This window comes from Neodiprion fabricii, chromosome 2 (assembly GCF_021155785.1).
Source record: "Neodiprion fabricii isolate iyNeoFabr1 chromosome 2, iyNeoFabr1.1, whole genome shotgun sequence".
Lineage (NCBI taxonomy): Eukaryota > Metazoa > Arthropoda > Insecta > Hymenoptera > Diprionidae > Neodiprion > Neodiprion fabricii.
The window spans coordinates 4,758,664-4,771,306 of record NC_060240.1 but is presented as its reverse complement, the minus strand read 5'-3'; the positions used below and the strand labels follow the sequence as shown (position 1 = coordinate 4,771,306).

Sequence of the window (12,643 nt, the reverse complement as noted above, 5' to 3'; positions counted from 1 at the left end):
CCTCCGCAACCATGCGGCATCTCTACTCCCACACTGATCGATCGGCAAAACGGGCGATAATTATTTAACCTGGGGAATTCACTCTCGCGCCAATAGCTGGTCGGTGATCGATTACAAGAGTCCACATAGAGCGAACAGAGACGAGACACTCGTGGCGACGACGACGTCCGAACGCCTTGGATCATACGGAAGGACGACACCCTTCGTGATCATGGACCGAAAACCGTCCAGTCGGCGTTTTACCCTCCAATTCTTCCGGCGTTCTCTGCGCGAAACGTGCGTTTGGCGCTTCTGCTGACGTGTCTAGTCGTTGACCTTTCAGGATCAAGTTTGGATTCGTTCGAGCGTTCCAACAGGTAGGGAAAGAGGATCGACAATGGCGAATCTTTGCTGCGCAGGCAGAGAAAGGTATCCTTACGTTTGTTTGGTTACACTTCGTTTTACCTTCTTTTTATCCGATGCGCATATACATCCAGAATGGGTAGTAACTGATTGGTGGTACTTTTGTTTTCGTTAAAAATTACCAAGGACGGATGAAATTCCGGGTTTACGAAATTTGGCTTCACCGCGTTATTCCGACTGGTCGGATCCCGATTCGAATCAGGGATTCGGCTTCGTGTAATCCGCAAGGTACGAGAAAGGAAGGAAAGAGAAGAGGCGGCTGAAGCGCAGCCTCGCGTGCTGAGTCGAGTCCACAGCTTCCTCCCACGAGGCGGAAACCGGTTTCATTGAACAGCCGTTTAAAAATTTCCAAACCGCCGCTGTTTGAAAAATAATCAACGGACACGGCTCATTGCGTAACGCTTAGAAAGTCGCTTTAGGAGGGCCGGGGAAGGAGGAACGGAACGGAGATCAAGGTGGAGAGAGACCACGAAGAGTGAGGGCGAACCGACCAATCGGCGACGAGAAGAGACGGATGAGATTCGAGAAGGCCAAGACACGAGGATACGTTTACGCACAATGCAGTCTGAATGTAGTAAAACGGTCATATAACCAGTTTGAAACTGAGGCTTTTTACTCCCCTCTATTATTCCATGGAAGAGATGCATTCGTTATTCGCAAACGTTTATATTATCGCAGATTGGCCGTGAAAAGCCAAGAAACTACGATATCACTCCTCAATTCCGAAAGTATCGTTTATCCTTGGAACGGGAACCGAACGGACACTTCCAAGAAAGCGCTTCCAACCGGCAAATCTGGTTTTCGCAATATCGAGAGCAACTTGTCGCGAGTCGAAAGTCTCGAAACCATCGTTGTGAAGTGATTTAAAGTTGAAAAGAGTTCAAGACCAAAAAGTTGATCGTCGAATTAAGATGGAAGTTGGCGACACTCGGAAAGTTCAGGTTATGTTTATCACCTTACCAAATACACTTCTCTCCGTTACACCGTCGTCCCAACCACCCGACCCTGTACCTTGGGAGATAGATGGAGTTACGCTTAATAATCCAGTGGAGAAGCTCGGTTGTGCAGCAGCGTCGGTTAACATCACGTGCTTAATGAACACCGCAATGGGGCAAAGTATGCAGAGGCAATTCCGTAACACCGAGCAGCCACAGCCAACAACGTCCAGCCACTGTTGCAGCATCCAGACGTGAGAATGACCTCTCTTCACACAGCTGCACACTGTCATCCGTTGACCAGTCTCGCTTGATGGACCTGGACAAGATCATCGTCATCATAGCTGCAGTATCATTCATCCCACGAGTATCCCACGGTTTCGCATTACCAGGATCGATGACAGCGGTTCGCCCGCTTGGTGGTCGTAGGCAGGTAGGTAGGTAGGTAGGTACCCACCTACTCGGTTTATTCCAAACGACGACGACGAGCGACGGATGAACGGAAAGCTATTTATAGCCGGTGACTTGGACATTGGCGGTTATCAAAATTGCCAAGAATTCGCGAAGGTCAACGCGTAGGAACGAAGAAGGTGTAAAGCGTGGGCAAGCTGAAAACTCCTTTTGCAAAAAGGGACATGAATGACGGATTATGATTCTATTCTGATGACGTTATCGCTTTGGCGTTTTTTTTTCTCTATTTTTCGTGATTCATTATTCAAAGTATCTACTCTACGGTGACCGATCGATGGTAAGGACGATAAAAAAAAAAAAAAAACACGCAATGTCAAAAAATTCTAAGCGACGAGTCTGTTGGCGATAATTGGTCCGAGGATTAATTCCTGGACTGCTCTCCGCTGCTTCGCCGCAAGCGGAAGGGAGATAGGAGGAGAGAGAGAGAGAGAGAGACGATGCTCGGTCTAGGAAATTGGATAGCGTTGTTGAAACTTTGTATGGCCGTATATGGAACCTGGATAAACGTATAGGTAGTGTGCGTACCTACTGCCTCCGGTTTGTAGGAGGATATTCGTTGCCGGTTGCAATTTGCACCGGTGTCTGATAGTCCGCGGACTTTATACCGCTCTGCTTCAACGCGAAAACTGCACAACGGAACGCCGAGGGTAACATTATTCACCTCGGCGATTCGCCTTTGTGACTTTATATATACAGAGTTTCAAAGCACAGCTTGAATTTCATACGTAAAACGAAAAGCTGTTATCACACCGATGGAATTGCGCTTCAATTTTCGCACTTTTCATTCCCACGTTTCTCGAAACTTCCATTATCACTGTACGATATAAGGCCACGGCGATGTATTCCGATAACGCGAAGGATTATTCTGAAGTATGTGAAAAAAAAGGATAAGAAAAGAAGAAGAAAAATAAAAACACGAGGACTTCTCGGAGGAGCTTTAAGGGTCTCCGTAGGAATTCGCGAGGTTGGAAATGCGGCAACGCACCACTTGGTAGGAGGGTGACCCTTGGGTTTGTCGGATAGCTGCTTGGTACCAAGCCACCACATACCGTTGCTCACCTCGGCGCATCTGCGTGCCAAGGAATGCGTCTCGGTGAACACGAGATACTCAAATGGGTGGAGTAGTGCAATCTGAGGTTGAATACCAGGACAGGTCAGAGGAGGAATCGCCCGGGCGAGTTCAAACTTCGTACTGCACTGACGTTGCTGCTGCTGCTGCTGTAATTCCCTGCGGTGGCAACAGGTACATATCGCGATAATAACGTTGTTTCTGTAGAGACGTTGTGAGAGAGGGAAAAAAAACGACAGCAATTTTCTCATTCGTAATTAAATTTCGTTTCCCACGATTCCGAAATTACCGTTTCTTGTTCACATTCGCTTTTCCCGTTTCCCCGTTTGTAACTTTGTACAATTTGCAACAGGTTAATTATTACCCGTCATTTTTAACGACCACCTCTGTAACAAATTATTATTCTCAACCGAATATTTCATTTTTAAAACACCTATCGCGTAACTATTGGATGTACGTATGCTTACGACGAAACGTGCCACACAAGCATGACTGAGAATTAATCATCCCAACTTACGAAAAGGTGTTTCTTATCAGATAATTCACTGTTTGCCGAGGCGCGTCAAGATAAAATAAGAACATTCGTAACAGCGGGGAAGAACAGTTTTTACGAGCTGGGCACGTATTTTCGTTACATTCGTGGCATAAATTTGAAATGAGACAACGATCGTTATTATGCGACTCGATGGTGAAAAATATAAAATCAATAGATATTCTGTTCAGATTGAATAACTTTAAGAACACCTTCGACACACCGCGTGTTGTTTTTATTCCCTCTGAACCGCGGCAGCTGGACCAGTCGATTAAAAACGGTAATGAAGCTAACAGCACGGTCGACGGTTGTACATTTATGATGAAAGGATAATCGAACAGGTGTCGAGCGTACGATAATATGACTAAACAGCAACTGGACACCAAGAACCATAACGAATTGATCGAAAATCCAGTTCCGTATCAAGATGAAAAAAAAAAAAAAAACATATAAATAACACTCTTTTTTTCGATACTTTGTTAACGGAAGAGAAAACTCTCTCTTTTGATAAAACGAACGTCTAAAATCACTTGGAATTGAACAACGCGTCGTCGGCGAGAAGGACGATGAAAAATCAGATCTTACCCATTTTTTTTTTTTTTTTTGTTTTACTTTTGATATCATCATTTGCTTGCCTACGTTTACTATGCATAGCGTACTATGTAATAATGAAAAGTTGTAAAATCCTCTCCGTGCCGAGATGATGAAAAAATTTTTTCTTCACCTTTTTTTTTTTTATTTTTTTTTTATCCGGAGGCTGGGGAGCCGAATCTCGTCACGTCTACCGAACCCCACGTAAATTACATTATTATACATGTAACATGCGTTATACATGGGATACGTATGGGAAAGCCGATGGATGGGAACTGACCTACACACGCGAAGGCGTTGAGATAAAAAATATCATGTCGCGACAAGTTAATGATAATAATGCCAGGCACGCAAGCATCGTGAGTATCCTGATGCAAGTTTTGTAAAGTAGCGCTGCTTATTGCCCGGTTGCCTCGGTTTTTACCCCCACTTCTACTTCTTCTTCTTCTTCTTATTCTTTTTAATTTACCGGGCGGCACTTTTTTATTACCACACAACGCGCTGCGAGACGGTTTAACATTCAAGCATACACGCGGACAAACACGCACGCGTATATAACAGTAGTAACTGTAGTAATTTCCCACAGTTGACGGGAGTCCGGTTAAACCGGAAAATAAAAGAAAACCAAATAGTGTTGAATGAAAGTAAAAAGTATTGGAAAAGAATGAGAAAAACAACGAAACGGATTGTGAGGAGAGAAAAAAAAATAAATAAAAACAAATAAAATAAATAAATAAAAGACTCTCGGTTATTACGTATCCTGTTTTACTACAGAAGCTCTGGAAGGAAAAATAAGAACATAAACATGACGCTATATACGTAGTGTTCTACAGGGCATAACTGTCACTTTCAAGATTCCCAATTAACTCGACGTTTTACTGCAGGTAGCATTATAGACATGCCTGTATTATCTGTATATACAAATCTCGATGAGAACAACGGATTTAGGTACATTTTTCGTCTCAAAACGTTAGAAAAGAGAACAAAAAAAAAAAAAAAAACCCAGTGTTAAATAATCTCCAAAAAGCTCTTATTATCGACGAAACAAAGTTTTAAAAGAAAAAAAAAAAAAATGGTCAAGATTCTTTGGTCCGATTATCGTCGTTATTTCAGCGCCGGCAGGGAAATTAGGAAAAACAAATGGTTACATAAATATAACCTCGTAAAATTTTTTCTCCTGCGTTTTATTTATACCGATCCGGGATACGGGAGCCACATGCAGTGGCAACGGGATCCTTGGGGATGCTAATCCTTGGCGCCTAAATAAGCCGCCAGGGCATCCAGACGGTAAGTATTCATTAATTCTAGTTATACTTAATTGTAGTCGCGTTCTAAATACACATAATAGACGTAAAAACAGGCGAAACGAGTCGACTCGCCGAGCCTGACTGGCTGAAATGTTCACACCGAGGTGAAAAAAAAAAAAAAAAAAAAAAAAAAGAGTATGCAAATCTATACGCGGGTGAATATTTTTTTAGTCTTCAACCTGGACGAATTGTTTGATTTTATTCTTCTTTTCTTCAACTTCGTGTACAATTTCGTCACGAAATTTGGTTTTAATATTATATTTTTGAATTTAGTCTCGAGTATGAATTTGATGAATTTAATCCTGAAAAAATTTTTGACGCATAATCGAAAAAAAAAGTATGCAAATTTGTCTCTCTTTTGTCTCTCTGCAGCAATGCGAGAATGAGAAAATAAGCAACCTTGAGCCTAAAAAAGAATGAGAGAAAGAGAAGAAGAGGGAAAAAAAAATAAAAAAAAAAAAATAAAAGAAACGTGACAAATTTGCCGAGTCAAGTCGGCCGTTAAACCAATCGTCGCGATGACGCCACAGAGGCCCCCCTCCCCCTTCTTCAAACCGTCGTGGCAAGATCATTTCACACCGTTTCACACACCGAAATCCTTACAAAACGAGACGAACGACTGAAGACGATGTGCTATCGCTTGAATATCTTACAGATGTCGTCGAGGTATATAACAGAGACGAAGAGGGGGAAAGAAGAGAGATGAAAAAAGTGTTTAAATTATAACCGAACGATGTTCACAACTGAAGTTTTAAATCAGACTTCGAACAAAGATGGATTCAAATGAAATCGGGGGAAAATGAAAAGGTTCAAATACTAGGATTTGAATATCTATCGATCGATTATTGAATCTTATTATATTCAAAGTATCGCAGTGGAGGCTGTCCAATGAATTAAAGAACACCAATTTGTAAGGCAAAGAAAAGAGAAAAAAAAAAAACATTGCGAGTAGTCCGAAATTGCCAAGTAATCTAATAAAACGATAGTTGTATAATTAGCCAATTTCTATGCGATTTGCCGTATGTGAATATTTGCGATCCCATTATATATCATCGAATAGAAACGTGTTCATATACATATATCATAATGCAAAAATAGGATTTATAGCAAACTCATGTTAAAAGTAATAAAAATCGGAATTCCGATCCATCGATACGTAAGTTATTTTCGCACTGCCATCCTCAATCGTTATTACATGTATAGTACAATATATATTTACTGATATTCGCGAATTAGACGGTTGAATTTATCTTAGAAAATAGTTGTACAAATTTAAACATATATATATATATATTTATGTGTCTGTTTTCCTGCATCGTTGATGAAATTTTAAAACGAGTTATCACTTTTTGTCTACGTGCCTGTGACTCACTATAAAACTCGCGATTTTCCTTTGACATTTTTCCAACTGGACCGAAGAGCGTCGTTTATCGATCCTCCCGTTACATCTTCTTCTTCTTCTTGTATATACCGCCGTATGCATATGCGTATTTTTATGTACTTACGTCGCTTTGACGCTTTTTCCTTATTTGAATGTTACAAGCTACGAACAAAAAAGGAACTACCAGGAAGTGATTTTTTTTTTCCCCTTCAATTCTATTCTACAAATTGTTTTACTGTTCATAATTTGCAAGGATATATTAGCCAGAAGAAAAATCGCTTATCCACGTATGCGAGATTTTATCCCGCTGTGTTCGCGTTAATAGAAACATTTGTAGAACTACACGTGACGCGAAAACGATTACAAAAAAATAACGTTTGCCAAACGAATATTACACTTTCGGTGTATTTTTTTATTTTTTTTTTTTTTATTTGACATTCTTCTTATTGGCTTTTTCGTACATTTCTTTCCTTTTTTTTTTTTTTCTCTTCATCTCCTTCGACACTTCAAGTTTGTTACGAAACACAAATTACACACATGTGTGTAACATATATATGTGTATTGCAGTATAATAATGAGAAATAAAAACACGTTGGAGAAACGCAAAGTCCGATGCAGCGCAGCAGCGACTAACCGGTCACGTAGAAGTTTATATTATACCGCAAGTAAATATGTAACCTTATATCTAGTACATAAATGCCTACACAGATATACACCAACATGCAACTATCGTTCGCTTATAGTTGGCTAGTTGTGTTAGGTATGCGAAGAATAGAGACGCGACGTTATCCTTTTTCAAAAACTTTTCAGAAAACTTTGTGTGTTGAATCAATATAGAGGGAATTTTCCGAGGCGGAATAAATAAACTACAAGAGCTCTACGGCCATTGAAGTAACAATAAGGAGAACTGCGGTATCATTCGGTGCAGGTTAAGTTTTATTTTTTATTTTTTTTTGTTTTGTACTTTTGTTTCTTTTTTTTTTTTTCTTCCAACTTTATTCAACCACAGAGGGAGTTTCGAGTTTCTCGTAAAGCCTGTCGATATTCCGCACATACCGTCGGATCGAGCTTTTTTCAAGCTTTGCAAATTTTCTCGCCGTACATATTTTAACTTCGTTTCACATTAATTCGTCCGGTTTTGTTTCGCGTGCACATTTCGCAAGTGTACGAATAAAATTACGCTCTGCTGTTGAACTTAAGAATAAGAATAAGAATAAGAATTAGGGGGAGAAAAGTGAGTATTCAAAGTTTACGAGTTTTGTGTTATAACTACGCGAAGGTAATATTCTACAGCTGTAGGTTGTAGATAATGCGTTAGCGACGCAACGCGAGGCACTTCGCAATGACAATAACGAGCGGGATGAAATTTTGGGGCTTGATGTGAAGAGAGAGAGAGAGAGAGAGAGAGAACAATTTAACCGTCGCGATAACGGCGACGACAAGCTTCCTGCCAAAAATGGCCGCCTAACATCACTGACTATTACAATTTTAGCCAATAAAGTCTCGACGACTCGCAGAGTTGAAACAAAAAAGAAAGAAGAAAAGGAGATATATTCAGGACACGCATCGGTGTTAAAAAGTGACAAATATGATATAAACGCTGCTGCACATCTTCTATATACATTTTCTCTTTCTCTCGCTCTCTCTCTCTCTTTCTCTCTATCTACACGCAATCATGTAATTACTGACGGATTGGCGAACAAGCAATTGAATTTATTCAAATCGACGACGAGCTCAATTTCAAGCGATAGAAATTGAAATGCAAACAAATATGTAAAGAGGATTGTATTATATAATGTACGTATGAGGCGTTTTAACCCAAAACCGACCTACGTGTGACCCTCGCTATCGGGGATTTTAATTATTTCTGAGTTCATCGGCGAAACAAGATAAATTGAAAAGTGAGGAAAAAAACGCGTCAAATACAAAAATATTTCTTTTAAATTTATATTCAATTCAGTTTTTCTCACTTTTTAATTACTTGCTCAGCCTGTAGCTTTCAAACGAAAAGCTCGTCCATCTCCGTCTGGGTCTAAAAATTTTCGTTATTCAGTAAGGAATTAATGCGAAAAATTTAAACTCAATCCATTGGAACTGTTCGTTCGAAAATCGTGCTCTCGTGTTATTTTCGTAGTAAAGTAAAAAAACAAACCCGTGATCGAAAAAATCTAAATCCTGTTCAGACGTTATCTTTCTTTTCTACACTTCACGTCATGCTAGAAAATAAAAATAAAAAAATCCTCGATTTCGAGGGTCATACGTTTTGCACAGGGTTTGAGATATTACACCTCTTTCAACATCGTGTAAACATATGGATTGTAAACAGCGATATAGTCGATTCGTCAGTCTGTCACATCGGTAATTGTTACACAGTTAGGAAGATACGAACCGACGTCCATCCGTCAGATAAATTAAATTGTTATTTATCGACCCATGTATGACCGTATGAATTTAATTTTCTTCTAACTTGCGATCCGTCAGACACGTCGCATTTCCTCCTCTCTGTCTCTCTTTAATTTTTAAACTTTTACTCGTGTAACATTCGCAAACAAAATTTTGATGAATAAAGATTATTATTATCATTGTTGTTGTTGTTGTTGTTATTATTTAATTTCTCTGACAGGTACAGCAGCTTCTGCCTTACAATGGAAAAATAAAAAATAAACGTACGTCAGACTAACGAACGAAAAAGGATTATTTGTTCGGAAATTCTCTGACTTATCAATGAGGTTGAAATTGGTAACGTTATCGTAACGAGAGGTTGAGAAAAAAAAAAAAAACAAACCGTTATTTTCTTATTTTTACAATAACTTTCACGAGACTAGGATTTCGAAATGTGAATATATTTGGTTTTATTACGGTTCAGCGAATTTCAAAAAGTTCGAAAATTGGGAAATAAAGCTTAACGCGCTCTCAAGCTTTCTATCGGCCAATTTGCGTATCGTCAAAGAAAACTTCCTCGCGATTAAAAATGACACGATTTACGGGATATTAAAAAATCAATATTCAGATATCGAATAAATCCACGTCACTCGAGACGCGTAGTTAAAAACGACACGAAATGCATTCAGCCTGCGTTTCTCATATTTGACTGCGGTTAGGGTGACGAGGTTTCAAATGCTACATGCACAACACATCGATCATTTTGCTAACTGAGTAACCGAATTAATATCAACCGGTAATCCATGACGATGGAGTATCCGGCAAATCCCACGCTTTTGCAATGCGGTTAATTTATGGAAATTTCAAGCCTATATATCCTTCCATCCTGCTGCATTTTCCCTCCTCTTCCCATCACTTACCAAACCGAATTGCGTCTCGTTTATTCGACGTGTAAATTCGGCGTATTTTATTATCCAACTAAATATTTTCACCTTGTTTTTCACTACGCGATCTGCGCCAACATGCAGATCGACATTGCGATAATGGTTGTAATGAAGACGATAAGGAAACTCCGATGAGAATCATCGCGTATAATAAACGCAACGATTGTTTAACTTTTTTAAAAACACCCGAGTTATGTACAAACACGCGTTAAATATATTTTATTATACACGTGTATACATATATTTATATATACACGTATAGGTACGTTTTGGATCTCGCGAACGTTTAATTAATTGGCATACCGGCCGCTTTGCAAGGTCGTTTTTGCAGATATTTGCTCAGGACCGTTAATAACTCGAGGCAGCATTGCGTGGATCGTATATACGCTGGTAAATATATACACACGCGTATAATACTTACACGTAAACATAATCTGTACACCAAACTACACGTGTATATATGGATCAGGATGTTTCAGAAAAAAACTAATTGCGATTTTCCACTGTTGTACACTCTAAACAGTTTTTTTATAGGTAAAAAGAAACATTTTGTCAAAAGATGAACGTTCTACGTTATAATGTAAGATGGTGTGCATTTTTTTTTTTAATTTTCGAAGAACACGTTGTAGCGTTTTAATTATTATTTCTCTCCTGACTTATTTATATTCAACCCAAAGATTACGATTCGTAACACAACGATATATATATACATGTATATATATATATATATATATATATATATATATATATATATATATATATATATATATATATATATATATATTATTCACCTAAATTAAAAGTTCATATTAAATTGTAACTATTTCACGAGATTGAATTAATAATGAATGAGTCGTCAGATACGTTTCTCAAACATCAACCGTAGACTTGATATTACAAGTTTGGCTCTTCTTTCTGACGTAAATTGATGTTGTGATTGATGTGAGCAATAAAAAAAACAATTTATTCACGGTACTTCATAAATTGAAAACAAAAGAATGCAAAAAAAGCGAAAAATCAACTGAAGGCGATCGTCCACACAACGTGAAACGTATTTATTTTCAATCTGTCGATAGAATTTTTATTTTAATCCGACCAAACTTTTTGGCGGAATTTCGCAAATTAATTTTTTTTCTGAAACACCCTAATATTTATATGTTTTTATACATACACGTAGGTATAAATAAGCCACGATGAAGCCGAATCTTCTCTCTCTTCCAGCGGTTTAAGAGTATAGGTGTGCACATATTGTACGATGTTATATTTTTCTGTTTGTTATGTAGAAAATGCGAGCGCACGAATTGCGCAATGCTTATACACTCTTAATTATCCCCGCCGACTAATTTGTATGCTGCACGATATGCGCAAGGTGTTCGCCTAAACACACATCCATTCTTTGCATCGCACCGCGATGATATAAGACGACATAGTTATTATACGTACAATACAGGAGGCAGAAAATTAAGTAAAAATGCCAAAAACAAAAATCACATCAGGCGATTATTTGCACATTGTATATATATATATATATAATAGATACGCGAGTTACAGAATTAAAAACGTGACGTTCCCTTTTAATAATTTGGAAAATTAAGAGCGGAATCGAAAAAAAATGAAGAAAAAAAAAAAAACGAGACAATTCGTCGGTTCTGGGGGAAATTTTTTATCAACCGTCTGACAATTTGATAAGAGAAAAGAATTTTTGAAATGGCGAAAAAAAATTTGTGTCTTCGTTTGGAAAAGAGAAAAAAAGAAAAGAAAAAGAAAAAACGATAAAAAATAAAAATAAAAACAGGTTTTTAAACATCGATCCTGCAGGCTAGAAACGCGAGTTTGGAGCGGATAACCGTCGACAGTTTCGTAACGCGATTATCTCATTTCATAGTAGGTTGGCTAGGTATTAAACACTTTACACAGTTCGTGTGTAAGTAAGTCGGTGGGAACGGTACAAAACGTGAATTGAACGCGGCAATGCGGTAAACAAGCTCATTGATCACAAGTGGGTTACAAATAAGAAGAAAAAAAAAAACGGAAAAAAAAAGAAGAAGAATAAAACAAAACCGTGAAAAAAGAGCAGCGTTAGACTCTCATGTGGATGGATTTCATTGAAAAAATTACACACCTCTCTACGTACCTACGTACGATCGCGATGACACAATATTCGAGCCAAAATATGATGCGATGTTGGCTTCAAACCGCGGTTTCACATACGCACATGCGTATAAGTTACACGTCTCGAATTTCAACGAAGATTCCTGATCATGATTCATTTGTAGTTATTGTTTTTACTCGATGTAAAAATAATTTCACGGATATTACATACACAAATGTATTATATTCCGTCTTTGATTTATCGTCGGCATTTATGTAGCAAATCTTGCGACCGATTTTCAATCAAAATGATACACGTACGCGATGCAATTCGACACTTTTACTCTCGGAAACACGTTAAGAATAGGATAAAATGATTAATAAGTCAAAAGGAATTTCAGGGGGAAAGGATTTTGATGAAAGAAAAAAAAAAAAAAACAATTTGTTCGAAACGTTGTTTCTTTTTTCAATAAAGTCTACACCCGAATCCATTTCAGGGGTATAAATTCGCGATATAATACGAGACCATTCGTTTTCG

The 12,643-nt window shown here is 38.4% G+C and overlaps 1 protein-coding gene across 1 annotated transcript in view; it reads right to left on the bottom strand.

The window, feature by feature from the left end:
* LOC124175275 (Krueppel-like factor 6) overlaps nt 1-12,643 on the bottom strand; it is a 209,807-nt gene that overhangs the window by 93,973 nt on the left and 103,191 nt on the right. The gene's annotated exons all lie outside the window — the stretch shown is intronic.